The 12,138-nt window shown below is 62.5% G+C and overlaps 1 protein-coding gene across 3 annotated transcripts in view; it reads right to left on the reverse strand.

Moving 5' to 3' along the window:
* The window catches only part of RGS12 (regulator of G protein signaling 12), a 125,738-nt gene extending 119,633 nt beyond the window's left edge, over positions 1 to 6,105 (reverse strand). Inside the window, exon 1 of one of the 3 annotated variants that reach the window (XM_033105987.1) lies at positions 5,906 to 6,104. The gene's annotated coding sequence lies outside the window, so the exon portion shown is untranslated. Of the gene's footprint in view, positions 1 to 1,157; positions 1,261 to 5,905 lie in introns of those variants that run through there. The other 2 variants (XM_033105988.1, XM_033105992.1) reach the window with 2 other exon arrangements.
* Positions 6,106 to 12,138: the final 6,033 nt, after the last annotated feature.

Raw genomic sequence — 12,138 nt, forward strand, 5'->3', positions numbered from 1 at the left:
ACTCCAGCTCACTGTTTCTGTGCTTGCCACACAGAATGTGTTGTCATAACTAACACGTTGCTTTCTCCTTCACTCTGTTTTGCTTGGCCCTTTTCAGACAAAGATACATGTCAAAAGACAGTAAAATCAGAAATGAACACAGTGTCACCTTCTGTAGTGGAGGTGCAGGCTGTGGGCACAGCCTCGCTTCCTTTCATTATTCCTTCACGGCCACCTTGAGCACCTTCACCCCAAAACTGGAGCTGCCCCACCTCCCGACAGCACAGTCCCTGCCTGGGACTGGGGCCATCTCCTCTGGCCCTCACCAGCCCCCTAGCTGCTCCTCTGCCTGGCTACTGACGCCATCCTCTCAGACGCCATCATTCTAGAAAGGGGACCAGGCCTCCCCTTGACCTTGAGGCCCATGCGCCTCCAGCCCCCCGCCTCTCTGCCACACAGGCCTGCTCAGCGTCTCCCTCCTCACCTCCTGACCTGCCCCACGGCACTGCCACCTTGAGCCCTCCAGCCACCTGCCGCTGTCCCTTCCTCCCACCCCCTCCACAGCCCAAGTCCGTGGTCTTTCCTCAGCCCCACCCAGAGGTGTCCCTCGTCGTCAGTCACCCAGTGCCCTGGCAGTGGACGCCTCAACAATACGCTGTCACCACCTGAGGAGCAACCCTGAAGCAGACGTCCTTGCAGGCACTCAAGGCCTATTATCTCTGGTCCTTAAAACCACAGGGCAGGGAGGCATTTTTATGAAACTTCACACTGTGACGTGACAACTGAGTTTCTAAAGTAAAACTTAAAACACATTCTCTCCTACTCGCCGCCTTCCACCCACTGCGCACTCTAGGCTGAGTCTCAGACCCTTTATAAAGCTCACAGGACTCTTCAGGACGTCACCCCTGCCCGGGACCTGCCTCACCACCCTTCTCTCCTCCTCTCGGAAGCAAGTGTGTGGCCCTTTACCACGCAGACCTCACTGCCGCCCTCCTGCAGGTCTGGGGCCTTACAAGTGTGCTTTGAGCTACAGCAGCTGCGACCACGCAGGTAACTGACACTGACCACGCTAAGGGCTCCGGGCAGATCCACTCAGGACCTGCCTGCCCCACGGCATGTCCCATGATGAACCCCACCCCCCACCAATGAGGAAACTGAGGCACAGACAGGGTGCTCACCTGCCCAAGGGCACATCCCTGCAGAGCAGCCAGGCAGGTGCCAGGCCAGGCAGCCCACTCTGGGGTTTCTGTCCGCCCTCCACAACTCTGAGGCCACTCTGTGTACAGCCCACAATTCTGGGACTGCTCTGTCTACACCCCAGCACTCCGGGCCGCTCTGTCTACACCCCAGCACTCCGGGCCGCTCTGTCTACACCCCAGCACTCCGGGCCGCTCTGTCTACACCCCAGCACTCTGGGCCGCTCTGTCTACACCCCAGCACTCCGGGCCGCTCTGTCTACACCCCAGCACTCCGGGCCGCTCTGTCTACACCACACCACCCCTGAGCCGCTCTGTCTACACCCCAGCACTCCGGGCCGCTCTGTCTACACCACACCACCCCTGAGCCGCTCTGTCTACACCCCAGCACTCCGGGCCGCTCTGTCTACACCCCAGCACTCCGGGCCGCTCTGTCTACACCCCAGCACTCCGGGCCGCTCTGTCTACACCCCAGCACTCCGGGCCGCTCTGTCTACACCCCACCACTCCGGGCCGCTCTGTCTACACCCCACCACTCCGGGCCGCTCTGTCTACACCCCACCACTCCGGGCCGCTCTGTCTACACCCCACCACTCCGGGTCGCTCTGTCTACACCCCACCACTCCGGGCCGCTCTGTCTACACCCCACCACTCCGGGCCGCTCTGTCTACACCCCACCACCCCTGAGCCGCTCTGTCTACACCCCACCACCCCTGAGCCGCTCTGTCTACACCCCAGCACTCCGGGCCGCTCTGTCTACACCCCAGCACTCCGGGCCGCTCTGTCTACACCCCAGCACTCCGGGCCGCTCTGTCTACACCCCAGCACTCCGGGCCGCTCTGTCTACACCCCACCATCCCTGAGCCGCTCTGTCTACACCCCAGCACTCCGGGCCGCTCTGTCTACACCCCACCACCCCTGAGCCGCTCTGTCTACACCCCAGCACTCCGGGTCGCTCTGTCTACACCCCACCACCCCTGAGCCGCTCTGTCTACACCCCAGCACTCCGGGCCGCTCTGTCTACACCCCAGCACTCCGGGCCGCTCTGTCTACACCCCAGCACTCTGGGCCGCTCTGTCTACACCCCAGCACTCCGGGCCGCTCTGTCTACACCCCAGCACTCCGGGCCGCTCTGTCTACACCACACCACCCCTGAGCCGCTCTGTCTACACCCCAGCACTCCGGGCCGCTCTGTCTACACCACACCACCCCTGAGCCGCTCTGTCTACACCCCAGCACTCCGGGCCGCTCTGTCTACACCCCAGCACTCCGGGCCGCTCTGTCTACACCCCAGCACTCCGGGCCGCTCTGTCTACACCCCAGCACTCCGGGCCGCTCTGTCTACACCCCACCACTCCGGGCCGCTCTGTCTACACCCCACCACTCCGGGCCGCTCTGTCTACACCCCACCACTCCGGGCCGCTCTGTCTACACCCCACCACTCCGGGTCGCTCTGTCTACACCCCACCACTCCGGGCCGCTCTGTCTACACCCCACCACTCCGGGCCGCTCTGTCTACACCCCACCACCCCTGAGCCGCTCTGTCTACACCCCACCACCCCTGAGCCGCTCTGTCTACACCCCAGCACTCCGGGCCGCTCTGTCTACACCCCAGCACTCCGGGCCGCTCTGTCTACACCCCAGCACTCCGGGCCGCTCTGTCTACACCCCACCATCCCTGAGCCGCTCTGTCTACACCCCAGCACTCCGGGCCGCTCTGTCTACACCCCACCACCCCTGAGCCGCTCTGTCTACACCCCAGCACTCCGGGTCGCTCTGTCTACACCCCACCACCCCTGAGCCGCTCTGTCTACACCCCAGCACTCCGGGCCGCTCTGTCTACACCCCACCACCCCTGAGCCGCTCTGTCTACACCCCACCACTCCGGGCCGCTCTGTCTACACCCCACCACCCCTGAGCAGCTCTGTCTACACCCCACCACCCCTGAGCCGCTCTGTCTACACCCCAGCACTCCGGGCCGCTCTGTCTACACCCCAGCACTCCGGGCCGCTCTGTCTACACCCCACCACCCCTGAGCAGCTCTGTCTACACCCCACCACCCCTGAGCCGCTCTGTCTACACCCCAGCACTCCAGGCCGCTCTGTCTACACCCCAGCACTCCGGGCCGCTCTGTCTACACCCCAGCACTCCGGGCCGCTCTGTCTACACCCCACCACCCGAGCCGCTCTGTCTACACCCCAGCACTCCGGGCCGCTCTGTCTACACCCCAGCACTCCGGGCCGCTCTGTCTACACCCCACCACCCCTGAGCCGCTCTGTCTACACCCCAGCACTCCGGGCCGCTCTGTCTACACCCCAGCACTCCGGGCCGCTCTGTCTACACCCCACCACTCCGGGTCGCTCTGTCTACACCCCAGCACTCTGGGCCGCTCTGTCTACACCCCAGCACTCCGGGCCGCTCTGTCTACACCCCAGCACTCCGGGCCGCTCTGTCTACACCACACCACCCCTGAGCCGCTCTGTCTACACCCCAGCACTCCGGGCCGCTCTGTCTACACCACACCACCCCTGAGCCGCTCTGTCTACACCCCAGCACTCCGGGCCGCTCTGTCTACACCCCACCACTCCGGGCCGCTCTGTCTACACCCCAGCACTCCGGGCCGCTCTGTCTACACCCCACCACTCCGGGCCGCTCTGTCTACACCCCACCACTCCGGGCCGCTCTGTCTACACCCCACCACTCCGGGCCGCTCTGTCTACACCCCACCACTCCGGGCCGCTCTGTCTACACCCCACCACTCCGGGTCGCTCTGTCTACACCCCACCACTCCGGGCCGCTCTGTCTACACCCCACCACTCCGGGCCGCTCTGTCTACACCCCACCACCCCTGAGCCGCTCTGTCTACACCCCACCACCCCTGAGCCGCTCTGTCTACACCCCAGCACTCCGGGCCGCTCTGTCTACACCCCAGCACTCCGGGCCGCTCTGTCTACACCCCAGCACTCCGGGCCGCTCTGTCTACACCCCACCATCCCTGAGCCGCTCTCTCTACACCCCAGCACTCCGGGCCGCTCTGTCTACACCCCACCACCCCTGAGCCGCTCTGTCTACACCCCAGCACTCCGGGTCGCTCTGTCTACACCCCACCACCCCTGAGCCGCTCTGTCTACACCCCAGCACTCCGAGCCGCTCTGTCTACACCCCACCACCCCTGAGCCGCTCTGTCTACACCCCACCACTCCGGGCCGCTCTGTCTACACCCCACCACCCCTGAGCAGCTCTGTCTACACCCCACCACCCCTGAGCCGCTCTGTCTACACCCCAGCACTCCGGGCCGCTCTGTCTACACCCCAGCACTCCGGGCCGCTCTGTCTACACCCCACCACCCCTGAGCAGCTCTGTCTACACCCCACCACCCCTGAGCCGCTCTGTCTACACCCCAGCACTCCAGGCCGCTCTGTCTACACCCCAGCACTCCGGGCCGCTCTGTCTACACCCCAGCACTCCGGGCCGCTCTGTCTACACCCCACCACCCGAGCCGCTCTGTCTACACCCCAGCACTCCGGGCCGCTCTGTCTACACCCCAGCACTCCGGGCCGCTCTGTCTACACCCCACCACCCCTGAGCCGCTCTGTCTACACCCCAGCACTCCGGGCCGCTCTGTCTACACCCCAGCACTCCGGGCCGCTCTGTCTACACCCCACCACTCCGGGTCGCTCTGTCTACACCCCACCACTCCGGGCCGCTCTGTCTACACCCCACCACCCCTGAGCCGCTCTGTCTACACCCCACCACCCCTGAGCCGCTCTGTCTACACCCCAGCACTCCGGGCCGCTCTGTCTACACCCCACCACCCCTGAGCAGCTCTGTCTACACCCCACCACCCCTGAGCCGCTCTGTCTACACCCCACCACCCCTGAGCCGCTCTGTCTACACCCCAGCCCTCCGGGCCGCTCTGTCTACACCCCACCACCCCTGAGCCGCTCTGTCTACACCCCACCACCCCTGAGCCGCTCTGTCTACACCCCAGCACTCCGGGCCGCTCTGTCTACACCCCACCACCCCTGAGCCGCTCTGTCTACACCCCACCACCCCTGAGCCGCTCCGTCTACACCCCAGCACTCCGGGCCGCTCTGTCTACACCCCACCACTCTGGGCCGCTCTGTCTACACCCCACCACCCCTGAGCCGCTCTGTCTACACCCCAGCACTCCGGGCCGCTCTGTCTACACCCCACCACCCCTGAGCCGCTCTGTCTACACCCCACCACCCCTGAGCCGCAGCAGAGCCCGGGACCCGGGACCGGCAGGCAGGCGGCGGCAGTTAATTTCCAGAGTTGGGGTCTCTGGAGACGGCCTGTGCCCAAACAATGAGGCGCCTGTTAGGTTCGGCCAGGAAACCAGGACCCCGCAGGCAGCGAGCGAGCGCGGTGGGCGCGCAGGCCCGGGTGCTCGCCACGAACGCCGCCGGCCCCGGGCCCGGCCCCGGCCCGTCCGCTCCCGCCAGGACCCGGCGGCTTCACAGCGACCCACACCCGCGCCGGGTCCACGACAAGTCCCGGAGTGGGGCCCGGGAACAAAAGGAGAGTAGCCGGCGGCCCGGGGGCCGGGCTCCCCGAGGAGACAGCGGCCCTGAGGGGCCGGACCCGGCCGGACGCCCCTTCCAGCCTCCGCCGCGCTGGGCGGGGCCGGCCCGCGAAGGGCGCGAGCGCGCGCCTAGAAAAGAAAGAAAGCGGAGGCGGGGCGGCCCAGCCTCCGGCCCGCAACCTACCGGCCGCTCCCTCCGCCGGCGGAGACCGCGCCGCCCGCGCGCCCAACGGTCCCCTCAGCCTCCGCGGCCCGGAGCAAGGGGCGGGCCCGGGGAGGGGTCGTTTGGGCGGGTCCTCCGGAGGGCGTGGTCGTTGGTGGGCGTGGTCTCCGGTCGATGTGGGCGTGGCCTCCAGGGCGTGGGCAGGCCTCAGGAGGAGGCAGCAGTGCACGGTGTATGGGTGGTTCGGAGCCTCCAGGGGGCGGGAAACTGGATGCTCGTCCGGGCCCTAGGGGCGGAGCATACAGAAGACGAGGGTAAGAAGAAACGAAGGGCGGGGCCTGGGGGCGGGTCTGGGGGCGGGGTCTCCCAAGCAGGGGCGGGACTTCCGCTGCTCAAGCTGTGGCTGCTGGTCCAGCTTCTCCAGCGTAAGCCCTGCGCCCCCGCCTCGGTCCCCTCCGGTCTCCCGACACCGGGTTCCCTCCCGAACCCTAACCCCGAGTCCCCTCCCGACCCCCAGCTCGGGTCTCCTCTCGACCTCCGCCCAGTCTCCTGTGCCCCCGCCAAGGCCGTCCCGCCCCCTCCTCCCGACTGCCTTCCGCGGACTTTGATGTTGGTGGAGACTGCATCCCACGGGAAATCGTTTTATTTTTAAAGAAGAAGAGCAGATAGGAAGTGCGGTATCCCTCGGGTCCTCCAACAGGGGTCAGAGGCCAGGCAGGTGGGGTGCCCAGCACGACCCCGGGGGAGGGCCCCGGGGACCTGATTCCCTCCTCTTGTCCAGACTCCCGCCTCTGTCCCCCCGGAGTTCTTCCAAGCAGCTCTCCCTGCCTCCAAGTTGTCTTCTTCCCCCGCAGTCACTATTTGGAAATTCCGTTTCCTTTCCTCCCAGTGCCCCACCAGAGTATTTTCAGGAAACAGTCCACCGGACATGTACTGTACAATCTAAGTGCGGGGAGTGGATATCAAGTCCAGGACTCCTGACTAGCTGGGCCCTGGCTTTCAGTTTTGCCGCCAGCACCAAACCCGGCTGGAGCCTGCTGGGTTGTATGTAACAGCATTACAACAAAGCCACCAGCCATCACACTCCAGTCCCTCCACTGACCCCAACAACAAGAAAGTTTAAGTTATGCTCCCAGAATGACAGCAAGGGCAGTGTTTTCACTACCTGGGATGTTATCAGTTTGCATCTTCCCCCGTGTTTGCAAATGAAATACCTGGACAGCGCCATGGAATGTGGAACTGGCACTGGTAGAAGCACGCGACCCTGCTCTGCTAACAGAGGGCAGGAAATGGTGACTCTGAGGCTGGGGGCCACTGTCTCTACAACAGCTTTGCTATGGACTGAATGTTTGTCCCCCCACCCCAAATTCATGTGTTGAAGCCTAACACTACCATGTGATGGTATTTGGAGGTGGGGCTTTGGGGAGGTGATTGGGTCATGCATGTGAAGCCACCATGAAGGGTATTAGTACCTGATAAAACAGACCCCACAATGCCTCCTTGTCCCCGCCAGCTTGTGAGGTGACAGTAAGAAAACACTGTCCATGAATCAGGAAGTGGGTTCTCAGCAGACTCCGAATCTGCTGGCGATTTGATCTCAGGCTTCCAGCCCCCAGAACTGTGAGAAATTAGTTTCTGTTCTCTCTAAGGCCCCCCAGTCTGTGGTCTTCTGAGACAAGCACCCAAGTCCAACCCTCTGTACAAGGGGTAGGGGCAGGAGAGCAGTCGGAGAGCAGTCGGAGAGCACTGCCCCCTTCTGATCATGTCACGCTTCCGCCTCCGGAATTCTGCCTTCTCTAGACTTGTCCCAGCCACCTCCTTAGGTCGGACTCCTTGTTCAGCCTCTTGTTTCCTTTCTCCAATGCTGGATCCTCTGCTCCTTCCTTCTGGTCCACCATCCTCCTTCTCTCCTGCCTTCTTTCCCCTTTAAATACACCACTCGCTACCTGTCCACTCTCCAAACTCTGCATACCCTGGCGACTTGCCGAAGCTCTGCTCCTGTCCCCTTCCTCTTCTGAGTGTGTCATCTGCTTTGTTTGACTCCAAGGATACCACTCTGTCTCTCTCTCCCTCTCCCCCTGTCCCTCCCAAGTCCTTCTTTGGCAGCCCTTCATCATTAGGTCTTGTGTTATTACTTCGGGTCCCAGGAGGAAACACATGGCATTCTCAAATGGGGAAACTTGAGAACTCGAGTCCAGTAAAGGCCCGTTCTGCAGAGGATCCAGGGGGTGGTGTAGAGCAGAGATAGAAAAACAGGGCGGGGGCCAGGCACCACCTCTAGGGCTAGGAGAGCAGGGGCAGCCCAGAGAGATGGGTGTCGGGGTTGTGGGGCAGAGAAAGAGGGAGAGAAAGGGAGAGAGGGTGAGGGAGTATGAAGGGAGAGGGAGAGAAAGAGAGAGGAAGAGAGCGAGGGGGCACACACATACTTCTCTGGTGTCTACTCCCTCTGCCTCATAGATTATCACCAGGTCAGCTTCCCCAGGCCTGCCCTACCTGCAGGACATGCGCAAAGTGGGATCACACTGCCTCCGCCCTGGCTGACACCTGCTCTCCCCTGCCCAGCACCTGGCACCTTCAGCCATCTTCCCAGCACCCTGCTTCAGCCTGAGGCCATCAGCCAGCCACCAGCCTGAGTCACTACCTCACTGGCCACCGTGGAGCTAAGACCTGGTGTCAAGCTATGCCAGGAGCGTCCCTCACACTGGATGCAGCCACACCCTCCAAGGTAGGTGTGTTAGTGTCATCCCATTTATAGATGGAGACTAAGGCTGGAGCAGGGTCCGGCAGCAGCGCACCACTAAGCAGAGAAGCTGGGATTTGGCTCCCAAAATTTGACAGCTCCATGGCACCCCCTGCTCCCACGCCCTGGACACCACGTGGAAGGGCCTTCTGGACCCAGCGTCACACTGCCAGCCCCTCTCCCCAGCCTGCCTGTGCCGTGTAGCCCTGCACAGGCCCCACTGTCTGCACTAAGGAATCGATTGATTCCCGAGGCTTGGGTCTAGGCTCCCCTCCACGGAACCCCTTTCTGCCTTCCAGGAGTTGAGGCGATGGGACCGTGGGACCTTGCAGCCAGGTGACCTCAGTGCCAGCTAGACATGAGGCCAGTCAGAGCATCCAGCAGGCCTGAGGGCCGAGGTCCTCTCCTCCCTCTCCAGTTGGTGCCCTTCATGCTCCGTGTCCTTAGCGGGCCTGCTGAAATGCCACCTGCTGCCACATCTGCTGGCTACCTCCTCACCTGTCAGAGCTCAGCTCAGGTGTCACACACCCCACCCCACCCCCACCCAAGTGGAAGGGAGCCCCTCCCATGCACCCACCTGACCGATACACACACCTGTCACCATCCTATCCCTCTGTAAGGAGGTCAGGTTCACATCTGTCTTATGCCCCCACACTATTCACCCCCACCCTGGAGCTACTGACCAAGAAGTACCACGATGGACCAGTAGACATTGCAGAGCGCCCACCTGTGCCGAACGAATGCCAGGCATGGGGCTACAACGTCTAGGGCTCCAAGAACTCACGGTAGACCAGCCCAGCAGGTGGGATGGCCCACAGGTGGCCAGCTGGCAGAGAGGCCTGCAGGGTCACTTGGCAAGGGTTTGGGAACCATGTCCAGGAGACTGGGCAGATTTGTGTTTCTGGAAAAGCCCTTGACTGTGTAGAGGGGAGGGACAACAGAGAGGGTGGGGGCGGGGGGTGACTGGGGAGCAGGGACAGTGACCTGCCCCGGAAGGGAAAGCACCCTGGAGAAGGAGCCACGGTGGACTTGAGAGGCTGCAGTCAGTGGGATGGACAGGGGAGTGAGGGGCCCTGGAACAAGAACCAAGACGGCCACAGGCCCAGACAAGGGCAAAGTCCTTGGGGCAGCCAGGGACACGGGCACTTAGGGTAGGCTGAGGGCCCCACCCAGGCCCAGCTAGCACCTGCCCCCACCTGATGCTCGGCTCCCAGCCCCCCCTCAGGAGGCCCTCCCGATTTTCAGGGAACCAGAACCCCTGCCTCACATCTCTCCCAACAACCCCCCCCCCCGCTGCACCCCTGTGTTTTGGAACTCATTAGGATCACTGCACAGATGAAATAAATCAAATGAAGCATAATGTTTTTAACCAAAACACATGAAATCAATTAAATTGAGCATATTGTTGCTCAATAGAACTCCGGTTAATCAGGGACATTGTCACCAAATGGAACAGGCCACGTTGTTACTGAGCAAAATGTGTAACAACTGACCAGCTCACATTGTTCCCACAATGGAACGCACTTCATTCTTCCTGGGGCCCCAAGAAGGATCGTGCAGGGTGCCGGTGGCCAGGGACAGGGAGGTCCGGCGGGCAGGCCGGCCTTGGCAAGTTCACAGAGCAGGAGAGGAAGCCCCCTGTGTGGCCTGAACACCGCCCTCTTGTGCAGACCCAACTGTGAAGTGTCTCTGCTGTCACAGCGTCACTTGTGCTGGGAAAGTCCCCATTTGAGGAAAATGTCTGTTAGGAGAGTGTTTTCCTTCGCAAAAAATAAACATGAAATAAACCAGAAAGCGTCCCCTCAAACCAGGGAAATGACAATGAATTCCCAAACGTTGCCCCGTGACTGCCGTGAGTAGGCCCACACTCACCGTTGTCCTGCATGCTGCGCTCCCGAGTGGACACAGCGCCTTGCCGTCTGAGGCTTCCTTTCCTGGACACTCAGTGAACAGGCGGCCCCAGAACGCACCTTTCAGACCAGGATTCCGAAGGAATGAGCGACCTTTCCTGAACACGGTGACTTCCTCTGAGATGCTCCCTGATGTGTGTACAAGCTGAGGCCACGGGCCAGGGCCTCGTCGAGCGTGTCCCAGGCTAAGGGCACGTCCTGCAGAGACAGCTCCTGGTTCTGTGCTGAGTTCCCTTTGGCAGGATTGGCACCAACAGCCATGCCAATTAGGTGCCTACTGGGTGCTTTGCCCACCTTGGCCCTTTAATCCCCCTACAACCCTGCACACACCCATTTACAGATAGGGAGACTGAGGCTCGGGGACACAAGTGCTTGGGAGAGCCTTCCCAGTGTGTGTCATGCCCGGCCTGGCCTCCTGCCTCCCCGAGCTGGCTCCAAGCTTCGCGAATGCTCTGTATGCACCAGGGCACTGCAGGGACCAGAGGGGCAGCCCAGTGAAGCCACGTGGGGCACAGCTGGCCGGGAGGAGAGGAGTGACGGCATGGCTGGCCGGAGGGGCCACCCTGTCTGTTGTGTGCCCTCCTCTGTCTGGGACCCAGCGACCACTGAGAGCTGTCCCCCAAGCTCCACATCCTGGGGTGACAGGCGGCACACAGCGTCCCCTGGCAGGTGGGTGAGCACTAGAGGGCAGGAGCCCCAAGGCTCATCTTCCTTCTCCAGCCGGGGCACAGCAGGTACGCGAGTGGATGAGCCACAGGCTGGAATCAGAGCTCTAGGATTCGCAGCCACAACAGAGAGTTCGGGAGGCAGCAGCTGGAGGGAGGCCCACACCCACCTCCAGGGACTGACAGTCCCCAGTGACACCTCTGAGAGGACCTGGCTTTCTTACCATGTGCAGGCTCCTCCCCACCCACACGTGCTTCCTGCATTTTCTATGGTGATAATGGGTCCCGTGTGGGGAACTTTCTGGGCGTCATCCTAGCCAGCCAGCCTCACAACGTGGGTGTTATTAGTATTATCCCAACCGTCAGATGATAAAACAGGCTCGGGAGGTGTCACACCCAATCCCACCCCCCAGCATGAGCGGGCCAGAGCCAAGGTCTGCCTGCATCCAGGTGACAGCAGGAGTTCAGGGGTAACGGGGTGTGACAGTGGAGACGAGACCCGGCCCCTGGGCCCGCTCACCCACTGCAGAGTGGAAGAGAGTTTGGCAAGAGACTCTGTGGGGTGCCCTACTGCAGGTCCCACTGCCAGTATGGGGGGAGGTGCTGTCCCTCCATGTCCAGACGTCACTCTGTCTGCTGCAGAGGGGACACAGGGGACCCAAGTGCATCTCAGGTGGCCGAGCCCAGCCCACGTCCTGAGTCTGTGGGCATGAGGGATGCCGGGTTCCCATGGACCACCCGTGGTCCTGTTCACTTGGCACCCCAAGAGACAGAGCATCCACAGCAAAGACAGGAGTGGACCCCAGTTCCTCGAGGCCAAGGAAGGAAGCCAGGGTCCCTACCCCAAGAACCCATGAAAGCGGCCATAGAGAGAAGACGCTGAGCACCCCAGGCCCAGCTGCAGGAAGTGAGCTCCCCAGGTTGGGTCACGGAAGGTCA

This window comes from Rhinolophus ferrumequinum, chromosome 5 (genome assembly GCF_004115265.2).
Source record: "Rhinolophus ferrumequinum isolate MPI-CBG mRhiFer1 chromosome 5, mRhiFer1_v1.p, whole genome shotgun sequence".
NCBI lineage: Eukaryota > Metazoa > Chordata > Mammalia > Chiroptera > Rhinolophidae > Rhinolophus > Rhinolophus ferrumequinum.